Raw genomic sequence first — 11,130 nt, 5'->3', positions numbered from 1 at the left:
ATGAAAAAAAAGAACAAAAAAAGCATTTGTTTGTTTTTTAAACAATTCATTTCTAAAAATGAACTAAATTTTTAAAAATTATGGAAAAAAAGAACAAAAAAAAAAGCATTTATTTGTTTTTTTAAGCAATTAATTTCTAAAAATGAACTAAATTAAAAAAAAATTATGGAAAAAAAGAACAAAAAAAGCATTTGTTTGTTTTTTAAACAACTCATTTCTAAAAATGAACTAAATTAAAATTAAATAATTAAAGCTGCAAGCAGCATTGGTCGGGACCTCGAGATTGCCCGTCGGGGGGGTGGCTATGAACGGTTAATAAAAAAATATCTTATTTAAGTAAAAAAAAAAAAAAAAAAAAAAAAAGACTTTTATTTTGAAAAAACTGCGTCAAAACCAGCTAATTAGCTAGTGATTTGTGATCGCAGCAACCCCATTAGGCTACCTACCAAATTTCGGCTCAATCAGACAATGTTTCCTCGCATGCTCGCAGGCATGCTAAGCCGCAAGCTAGCCAAGCTGCCTGAAAATGTCTGTTAGGTACTCCCCAGATGGCCCCGATCCTGAATCTGGTCTTACTTCAATTGTAGTGTAAAAGACACAGCACTTATGGCACAATAAAGGTTTTTCAAAAACTTCCACCGACATGAATTACATGGCCTCAGGCCAAGCCTCCTACAGAGGTCAGTGTGGGACATGAGAGTGACCTGGTAGAGTGCCGGGCCTAGGAGGCCCGGCCTTTGTCGGCGTGAACGAAGGTGTGAATGATGCATCAATGAAGGTTTTTCACAAACTTCCACCGACATGAATTACATGTCTCAGGCCAGGTCTCATACAGGTTTTGCATGTCCTCATGACAGGAGAACATGAGACATGAGAGTGAGGTCAGGTCACATGAGAGTAACCTGACCTGAGAATGACTGGTGAGGTCACTCTCAGGTCAAACTGCAGGATATGACAGGCTGTCAATCACACAGCAGTGATGAGCCTGAAGCTACAGGAAGCTGCCCATATATGGAGTGATGCACTGACCAATCACAGTGGAGAATTTCACAGCTGCACCGAGCGCGGACACTCTGACGTCAGAGTGAGACAGGGAGGATTATATTAGAAGATTTTGCGAACAAGTGCTCTTAATCTATACTTATCGGGGGAGTATGTGGATAAAAATACCATACTTTTGTAGGAATTTTTGTCCTCTTTAAGATTGTGTACGCTTGGAAGCAGTCGGAGGTAAACTTTGGACACCAGGGGGCGCTGTTTGGCAGGAACGGCAGATTTGGCTCCATCCGCTATAGTGTTAAGATTTCGGACGAGAAAAATGTTACTGTGTCGCTTTAACTCGTCATTCTGGGGACTTGTTTTGGAATTTTCCCCACATATGTTACATCCTCTTGTTCGGCAGGTTCTCGCGGTCGTGGCGATGCCCTCGATTTGTGGCTGAGAGTCACGGTTTGCAAACAGTTAAGAGTAGTTCGGGGAGTTTAAAATCGTTGATTTTGGGGGAGAATTTTCGGTTTCCCCATGTTAATGGATGACAGGAGCCAAAAAGCCGATTAGGGGGTGGGGAGCTTGGACGGCTAATAAAAATTAAACTGGACTAGGTAAGAAAAATTCCCTCTAAATATTTGTAGTAAACAATCTCCTCTATTTTTGTATAGGTCAATTTAACCGATACGACCTTCGCCCTATGATGGTTTAGATTTTCCGTTTCGGCCTTTTTCTCCCTTTTTTGGGCGAACACCTTACTTTGAAAGGCAAATAGCCGGCTTCCTGATGGAGTTAGGTCAAAAGTTAGAGCGCGTGAGTCGTAGGGCTCGAGTAGACGAAGAAGTTTCGTATTCGCGACATTTCTGTACGACATTCCTACGGACCGTGGCGGGCGATTTAAATTTTGTAGGTGGCGCTAGAGAGCAATTTTTGGACTTTCCTGGAATTTTTTGACATAAACCTCGAATGACGCACAGACTTGACGAGCCTGCCAAATTTGGTGAGTTTTTGAGTGTGTTTAGGGGGTCAAATATGAGCGTAAGTGAAAAGAAAAAAAAATATATATATAATTAAAGCTGCAAGCAGCATTGGTCGGGACCTCGAGACTGCCCGTCGGGGGGGGGTGGCTATGAACGGTTAATAAAAAATTATATTATTTAAGTAAAAAAAAAAAAAAAAAAAAAATTTTGGACTTTTATTTTGAAAATGCGGGGTCAAAACCAGCTAATTAGCTAGTGGTTTGTGACCGTAGCGCTCCCATTAGGCCACCTACCAAATTTCAGCTCAATCGGACAATGTTTGGTAGCATGCTAATGTGCATGCTATGCCGCAAGCTAGCGGATACACCTGAAAAGCTCAGTGTGGTACTCCCCAGGTTGCCCCGATCCCGAATCTGGTCTTACTTCAATTCTAGTGTGAATGACACTGCACTTATGGAACAATAAAGGTTTTTCAAAAACTTCCACCGACATGAATTATATGGCCTCAGGCCAGGCCTCCTACGGAGGTCAATGTGGGACGATGGAGTGACCTGGTGGAGTGCCGGGCCTAGGAGGCCCGGCCTTTGTCGGCGGTGTAGAAAGGTGTGAATGACGCAGCACTTATGAAACATGAAAGGTTTTTCAAAAACTTCCACCGACATGAATTTGAGGGCCTTTGTCAGTTGTGTACGGATTACAAAAGGAACCTGGCCTTTAACAAACTGCTGCATAAGCCAGCAGGTCAGCCCATAGAGCAGCACTGTAATGTCCCTGGCTCTCCATGCTGTCAATCACACAGCAGTGATGAGCCTGAAGCTACAGGAAGCTGCCCATATATGGAGTGATGCACTGACCAATCACAGTGGAGAATTTCACAGCTGCGCCGAGCACGGACACTCTGACGTCAGAGTGAGCCAGAGAGGATTATATTAGAAGATTTTGAGAACAACTGCTCTTAATCTATACTTATCGGGGGAGTATGTGGATAAAAATACCATACTTTTGTAGGAATTTTTGTCGTCTTTAATACTGTGTGGGTTTGGAAGCAGTCAGAGGTAAACTTTGGACACCAGGGGGCGCTGTTTGGCAGGAACGGCAGATTTGGCTCCATCCGCTATAGTGTTAAGATTTCGGACGAGAAAAATGTTACTGTGTCGCTTTAACTCGTCATTCTGGGGACTTGTTTTGGAATTTTCCCCACATATGTTACATCCTCTTGTTCGGCAGGGTCTCGTGTACGTGGCGATGCCCTCGATTTGTGGCTGAGAGTCACGGTTTGCAAACAGTTAAGAGTAGTTCGGGGAGTTTAAAATCGTTGATTTTGGGGGAGAATTTTCGGTTTCCCCATGTTAATGGATGACAGGAGCCAAAAAGCCGATTAGGGGGTGGGGAGCTTGGACGGCTAATAAAAATTAAACTGGACTAGGTAAGAAAAATTCCCTCTAAATATTTGTAGTAAACAATCTCCTCTATTTTTGTATATCTCAGTTTAACCGATGCGACCTTCGCCCTATGATGGTTTAGATTTTCCGTTTCTGCCTTTTTTTGCCTTTTTTGGGTGAACACCTTACTTTGAAAGGCAAATAGCCGGCTTCCTGTTGGAGTTAGGTCAAAAGTTAGAGTGCGTGAGTCGTAGGGCTCGAGTAGACGAAGAAGTTTCGTATTCGCTGTTTTTCTCTACGACATTCCTACGGACCGTGGCGGGTGATTGCAATTTTCTAGGTGGCGCTAGAGAGCCATTTTTGGATTTTTTGGGAATTTTTTGACGTGAGATTGTGGAGTGCCACACTTTTGACGAGTCTCCCAAATTTGGTGAGTTTTTGAGCGTGTTTAGGGGGTTCGGAGGGCCCGCACTTTTGGCGACGACGAAATCCAAAAGAGACCTGCCGTTGGCTGGGCCTAGGGCCCAGCCGTTGGCGAGGTCCCTAATAAGAAACATTCGAAAAACAATATATAATTTCGCCACCAGGTAGTGGAGGCCTCTGGGAGGGTCAGGGGAGTGCCTGGATTAGTGTGGGGCCTCCTGCGGAGGCCCCACACTTTTGGCGACGACGAAATCCAAAAGAGACCTGCCGTTGGCTGGGCCTAGGGCCCAGCCGTTGGCGAGGTCCCTAATAATAAAAAAGACATAATAAAAGTACCTCAGACTTCAAAATCTACCCGTCCGTCACTCGCTCTGCTCACGGGACGGAAAGAAAGAAAAGCCCTGCAGAAAAGATACGAGGGCTTTAAAAAAAAAAACAACAAAAAAAAAGAAAACCCCGGAGGAACGGAAGCTCCGGGACGAGATTAAAAACCACCGATCTCATGATGTGACACTCAGCCGTCACACGGGGGGGCGACAGAGGAATCCCCCCACATCGTTTTTTATCCCGCGGTGCAGCAGAACTCTGCAACGCAGGCAAGCAAATTGAACCGCGACGCCAATGCCGGCTTTTACCTCCATGTTATTTCCCTCAAGCTGAGCCATTGCTCTGTGAGATGAGTCACCGGAGGGCTCGGTGCTCACACACTCACACACACACACACACACACACACACACTGGAGGAAGCGATTGTCCCATATGAGAGGAAATACAGCAAACACAATGAGAAAGCTCCCAGACGCAGAGAGATTTCCGCCAGTCTCGATTTGGGTCCAGATCTCCGAACGAGAACCGAGAAAAGCAACAAATCTGACTGAAAGTTAAGATTTCTGGAGATTTTTTTCACGGTCGATGCCTTTAAACCACGATTCAGTTCGCATACATACATGTTTGGACTCAATGTGGGCAACAAAGGCCAATTCATATAAATGAATACAAAAAATCTCTGTGAAGAAATCCGTTTTAAACGTGAAAATGTCCACTTTTTACGAGTGAAAGAAAGAAAAAGAAAGAAAAAAATCAACAATCAGTGTGAACGCACAATAACACACACACTGACCCGGAGCAGACAGACAAACAGATGCTGCTTCAGACCGACAGCCTGCATCTGCTGGAAGCCACGCCGGCCATCATACATCCCAATCAGTCACACTCTACCTCACACACACACAGCAGCTAGACACACACACATACACACACACACACACACACTCGACACCTCCTCCTCCATGTTTGGGTTCGGGCCGAGCGCGAGTCGTGGAGGTGGTGCGGCGTGTTTGTGAGGAAAACACAGAGACGTCCACATTAGCAACACATCGCTATCGCGCCTCGTTGTATTACCGAGTGTGTGGCAGTGCAGTGGAGTGCAGTGGACTGCTCCGCTGCCTCACAGCAAGAAGGCTCCTGGTTCAAACCTGTCCAGTCACATAGATCGAAAGTACCCAATGAGAAAGTACCCAATGATTTCGGTTCAATCCTGGGAAGAGTTCCTGCCGCCACAGTGCACCAGTGGCTTGCACAGTTCGCTCACTATAAGTAGACCCTTGTCTGATTCCCGGTTGAGCCCATCTGCATGTTCTCCCTGCACTCATAACCAATAAGACACCTTTTCAAGGTAAATTGTTGAATTTAAATTGGTCCCGAGTGTGATTGCGTGTCTATCTGTGATGACGTTTCTCACTTTTAATAAATATATCGGAGGATAAAAAAGGCAGAAGAGAAGAAACTGGAGGTGAAAATTACAATTTGAATACACATTACCAGTGAAAACATGCAAGAATCTGACCAACGCAAAGAGGAAACATTCAAAATGTCAGAAAATAGGAGATAAACTCATACTGAGCAGGAAAACCTCAAATGAGTTGTCTCAGTAATTTCTCACTACTTATTTAAAGATATTCGACAATAAATTTACACTTTAAAATCTGCTTTAACGCTTTATCGAGCAGGTGACCATGTTCAGTAACGTCATACTTTTTTCACATTATTTCTAAACAATCAAAAACAATAACTGAATACATGATTGAATGGTTTTGCTGTGAATTGAGAAACCTGTAGCTCAGGCAGAGTTTTGTAAGTTTATGGAAATAATCACATGAACACAATGTTTTGCCCTTTTGCTTCAGCTAAATGCCTCTCGTTTTAAAATATGAATAAAAAAATCGGAATACTGTAACAAAATATTTAAATATATTGACTGATACAGGGAAAAAAAACATGTTTTTGTCACAAATAACATTTTACTTGGTTCAAAATATATGAAAAAAAGTGTATATCTATTTATATGTATTACAGTTTTTGGTCAGATTTTTACACGTGAAACTAAAAGTTATTACGTATTAAAGGACTCAAATTTTACAAACTATAAAAAGACATAATAATAATAATTTTTAAAAAAGGAGTTATACTTCAATAAAAGCCAAGGCCTGGGTATTTCGAGCACTTCTGCCATCCGTCATCCATCCAGAGATTGAGTTTCAGTGAAGGCTGGACATCGTCTCTACAATCTGACACTCTGACCAACAGGCTGAAGCGGAACTGACAGTTTCTCTGGCCGGCGTCAAGTCGTCTCTGCCACAGTCGACAGTCTGAACCTGGTGAAGTGCCGCCGGGCTCCTCGCCCTCCGGCACCTCCTCCTCCGACCTCCCTCCGCCCGCCACCTGTGCCCCGATCTGCGAGGCCCGGAGCCAGACCCCCCCGCCGAGCGGCAGCTGACCGTCTCCCAACTTGACGGGAACTGGCAGTGGGCGCCGCCGACCGGGAGGAGAAGGGTTTTTTGGTTTCGCGCTCACCGCGCCGAGTGGCAGCTGTCCGCGTATTAAGACACGGAGCGTGGACACGCACGGCGAAGAGTTAATCTCCCGAGACGCCCTCCTCCGCGATGACCTCCATGCAGATAATGACAGGAGTCGCTCGGTGATTAGCATCACCGTACACATGGCCCTGGAAAGCTTTGCGTCCATACATGTGTGTCCATACATGTGGCGGTGGGCGGACGCCACGCACATCCTGCCGCTACCTACACACGCCATTGTTGTGAAAGGCCAGCGGAGAGAAGGAGTAACGGCTGACGCACACGAGAAAATCTGAAATGAAGGACCTTCGTGGGAAAGTGTTCCGGAAGAGATGCAACGTGACGCAGGCAGAAGGAGAAGGAGGATTTAATAACGAGTGCATTAAGGCGGCGTAAAGAACCTTTTTCGTGTTTAATGCAAAATTAAAAAACGCGAATGAAGTCGCCACCGCTTGCGATGCCACCTTTTTACCACAGGGTGGTGCAGCGAGGCCGTGTAGGAATGAGTAACAATGAAAATCTACTAATCTGCGGGATTTGAACCAGCAAACCTCACTCCCCTAAACTTATGCACGGGACACAACATTGAATAAAGAGTGAAACAAGGCTGTCAGATAAGCAGCGGCAAATGTTTTAAGGGTTACGTTAGCGGAGTAGACACGGCTTGTAATCCCACTTTCTGCCACAAGGTGGTCAAATATTAGCAAACCAGCAAACGTGAGCTTCTCCACCATTGATCCACAGCCGAGCTCTGACTCAACCGAGTCTGACGTCACGTTATGTGATGAACAATTGAGGAGCCTCCAGACTCGGCTCTTCCCTCCCGACTGCCCTCCTGCCGTCGAGCTTCGTAAACGACTGAAAGCATCAATATTTAAACCTGCAGCAGCCGACTCTCTATCCCCCCCGGGAGCCGACAAAACAATCCGTGAACGTGTCTGACGGAGGCGATGCGCAGCAACATCAGATCCCATTCAGTTAAAGAAATGCAATTTTCACTTTTCTTCCTTTTATACATTTATTTTTTTTATTTTTTATTTAGGTTTCCTCTGGTCCCTCGGGGAAACGTGCTGCTGTTTGGAAGCTAAAAGCTGCTCGGATTCAGCGGCTTGTCGGTTTCCTGTGACGGGAGGGAAACGTGCAGCGTGGAACTGAGAAACTTTCTATGCAATTTCGTTGTACTGGTTACAATGACAATAAAGACGATTCTGATTCTGAAATCCTGTCCCGACAAGATTTAAATAAGAAACCTTGATATTGGAGAACTTGTGCTCAAATAAGAACATGAATTGAATTGCGCTGCAATAACTTGACTGTTCTATAGACTAAACAAGTGTTTTTAATATCAGAGTGGGGTTTTGTTTCCTACATTTTATTGCCATTGTTTGAAAATCAGTTTAAAGGAGAAAAATAAAGACTATTGTGATTCAGAGCGAAATCAGATCCTAAGAGGCAAATTATTCTTGAAACATAAGATTAATAGGCTGCAGTGAAGTGTGTAAACACGGGAAATTAAAAACACTTAAGTGATATTTTTTGTGACTTGTGCCGGCAGCAGGTTTCTTGTAATGTAAAAGTAACTCTGACGCGTTACTAACGCGACGTCGTCCAGTCGGACGCGGACTGATCGCCACGAAACGTTGGATTTCATGATTTATTGCCCGCAACAAACAACAACAACGATCCGCCGTCATGCTATCAACCAGTGAGGTCAGTCGATGACATGAACCTGAACACATCCACGCGATTCAACGACATAACAAATGGCGACGGCTGAGTTCTGCTGCACCGAAGCAAAAGAAAACACACTGAACCATCATTCAGGGAACATCTGGTTCGGTATTTTTCTTTTTTTCGTGGCTTCTGTGCATCAAAACTGTCCGACTGATTCAAAGTCAGCAGGTGGAGACAGTTTGTCCTGATGCAGCGTGTGTGTGTGTGTGTGTGTGTGTGTGTGTGTGTGTGTGTGCGTGTGTGCGTGTGTATATGAAGGAGCAGAGATGGAAAGTTGCATCATTCAGCCCAGGAAGCTGAATGAGAACATAACAGCAGATTGTGTTACATGATCTCTGACTCAGTCTCATCAGAAGTCCATCTCCTCTCGTGCATCTACCATCAACACCACTGATGAACAAAACAGGTTCGCCCGTGGAGAGAGGCAGGAAGTGAATGAAAACGCGTGATGCTTCCGGCATGTGAGCGTCAAGATCCACCTTTTCTTGTCGTCACGGGACGGATGAAGGAAAACGTGTGACGGCTCGTCGGTTCTTCACAGGTTGAGTTAAAGACCTGAGCAGAACAGATCGACTCACATGGGCTCGTTCTCTCTCATACGGAGGTCTGACTCACTCTGAGGCAAACGAGAGAGAGAGAGAGAGCGACAGAGAGAGAGAGAGCGACAGAGACAGTGAGAGAGAGAGATGGATTGCTAGAGATAGAGATGATAAGGAGAGACAGCTCAAGAGATAGAGAGATCAATAGATAGAAAGAGATTGATATAGAGAGATTGAGAAATAGAGATAGACAGATCAATAGATAGAGATCGATTGATCAATGGATAGACAGATAGACTGATAGAGAGCGAGATAGTTATTGACAGAGCGAGCGAGAGAGATTGATAGATAGAAAGAGAGATTAATAAGGAGATCGATCGATAGAGTGAGAGTTATTGAAAGAGAGATACATGTGGATACATGTACTAATATGAGCATTAAAATGTAGATTTTTATCTTACTTGTGGTCAAAATTCCAAAAAAAATGTGTTTGAATGAATTCCACTTTCTTGTCATTTCTGCATGACTTCCTCGCGAAGTGAGTTTTGGCCCTTTTAGGGGAAATGATAATAAAAACAGAAGCAGAAGGAAGCGTCTGGTCAGCGGACAAAAAAAGATGTGAAACGTTTAGAGAAAACGCAGAGGAAGATTTGAAGGAACAGAAGCTGCTCCGGCTGTGATTTCCTGTGACATTGGCGACGATTATCTGGTTGAGCAACGGTCCGACGTCCTGATGTAAGAGCCGGGGGAGCAGACGAGGGCGAGACAAACGTCCCTCGCGTTTTATTTCTTTTTAACTGCAAGACTCTCCACCGACTGCCGTGATTCACCTCCGGCCAGGACTTCTCGCTTCCACGCAACAATCTAAAGTTCAAATGACTTTAACACAAACATAAATAACTGCAGGGTAAAAGATGGTCTCGTGGTATATTTCTGTGGAGTCAGATTTTTTAGAGCCGTGAAAGATGTTTCAGGCACTTTGGACAAATGACCCAAACTGTTAATCTCGGTGGTGATGCAGCTCGAAACACATTCACCCTGGAGATCAGCTAAAGCCTCATGATTCCTGCGGAAAAGGCCATTAAAGTTGTGTTGCCTGGTAACCAGGCTCCAGACGGTACAGAGGGGTTAAAAAAAACAAAACAAAAAACCCAACATCCCTGGCCAGTATTGATTCAAAGCAATATTTGTTCCAGGAAGCAACAGCTGGATCTCAAATCTTCTTCTTTCTGTGAAAACTGCAGGTCAGAAGAGGAGCCGAGGAGGGAGATCGACTCTGAGATGATGAGAGGAAAAGGAGGCTTCATGAATCAATATGCCCTGCAGCAGAACCCCCCCCCCCCCCCCCCAACACCCACCCCGTCTGGACCCGGCTCGGCTTTATTCACAGCTTCCTTCCCGTCGCGTACTTTATTCACTTTGAACTGTGGTGAGCTGCTCGTCTGCAGCGCTCAGCCTCGTCTCTCTGCAGCGTCTCGCAACACGCAGGCTCCGAACGGGCTTCAAACAGGGTCTGAACCGGTTCTAAACCACGTCTGAACGGGTTCTAAACCAGGTCTGAACAAGCTCTAAACAAGTTCCAAACAGGGTCTAAAGAAGGTCCAAACAGGGTCTAAACAGGGTCTAAACAGGGTCTAAACAGGGTTTAAACAAGGTCCAAACAAGGTCTAAACAGGGTCTAAACAGGGTCTAAACAAGGTCTAAAAAGGGTCTAAAAAAGGTCCAAACAGGGTCCAAACAGGGTCTAAACAGAGTCTAAACAGAGTCTAAACAAGGTCCAAACAGGGTCTAAACAGGGTCTAAACAGGGTCTAAACAGGGTCTAAACAAGGTCCAAACAAGGTCCAAACAAGGTCCAAACAAGGTCTAAAAAGGGTCTAAAAAGGGTCTAAACAAGGTCCAAACAGGGTCTAAACAGAGTCTAAACAAGGTCCAAACAAGGTCTAAACAAGGTCTAAACAGGGTCTAAAAAGGGTCTAAAAAGGGTCTAAAAAGGGTCTAAACAAGGTCTAAACAAGGTCTAAACAAGGTCTAAACAGAGTCTAAACAGAGTCTAAACAGAGTCTAAACAGAGTCTAAACAAGGTCTAAACAAGGTCTAAACAGGGTCTAAAAAGAATCTAAACAGGGTCTGAACATGTTGTGACACAGTGCCTGACTTTGCAGCATGTTGCTTCAGAAACCTCGGAGCCCAGCTAAACATCCAGATGTTCACAAAGCACTTGTCTTCTG

The 11,130-nt window shown here is 44.7% G+C and overlaps 1 protein-coding gene across 1 annotated transcript in view; it reads right to left on the bottom strand.

The window, feature by feature from the left end:
- myo1d (myosin 1D) overlaps positions 1-11,130 on the bottom strand; it is an 89,506-nt gene that overhangs the window by 54,555 nt on the left and 23,821 nt on the right. The window lies entirely within an intron of this gene.

Source organism: Blennius ocellaris, assembly GCF_963422515.1.
Source record: "Blennius ocellaris genome assembly, chromosome: 21".
Classification (NCBI taxonomy): Eukaryota; Metazoa; Chordata; class Actinopteri; order Blenniiformes; family Blenniidae; genus Blennius; species Blennius ocellaris.
The sequence above is the reverse complement of the archived record's forward strand: the minus strand, read 5'-3'. Positions and strand labels throughout refer to the sequence as shown.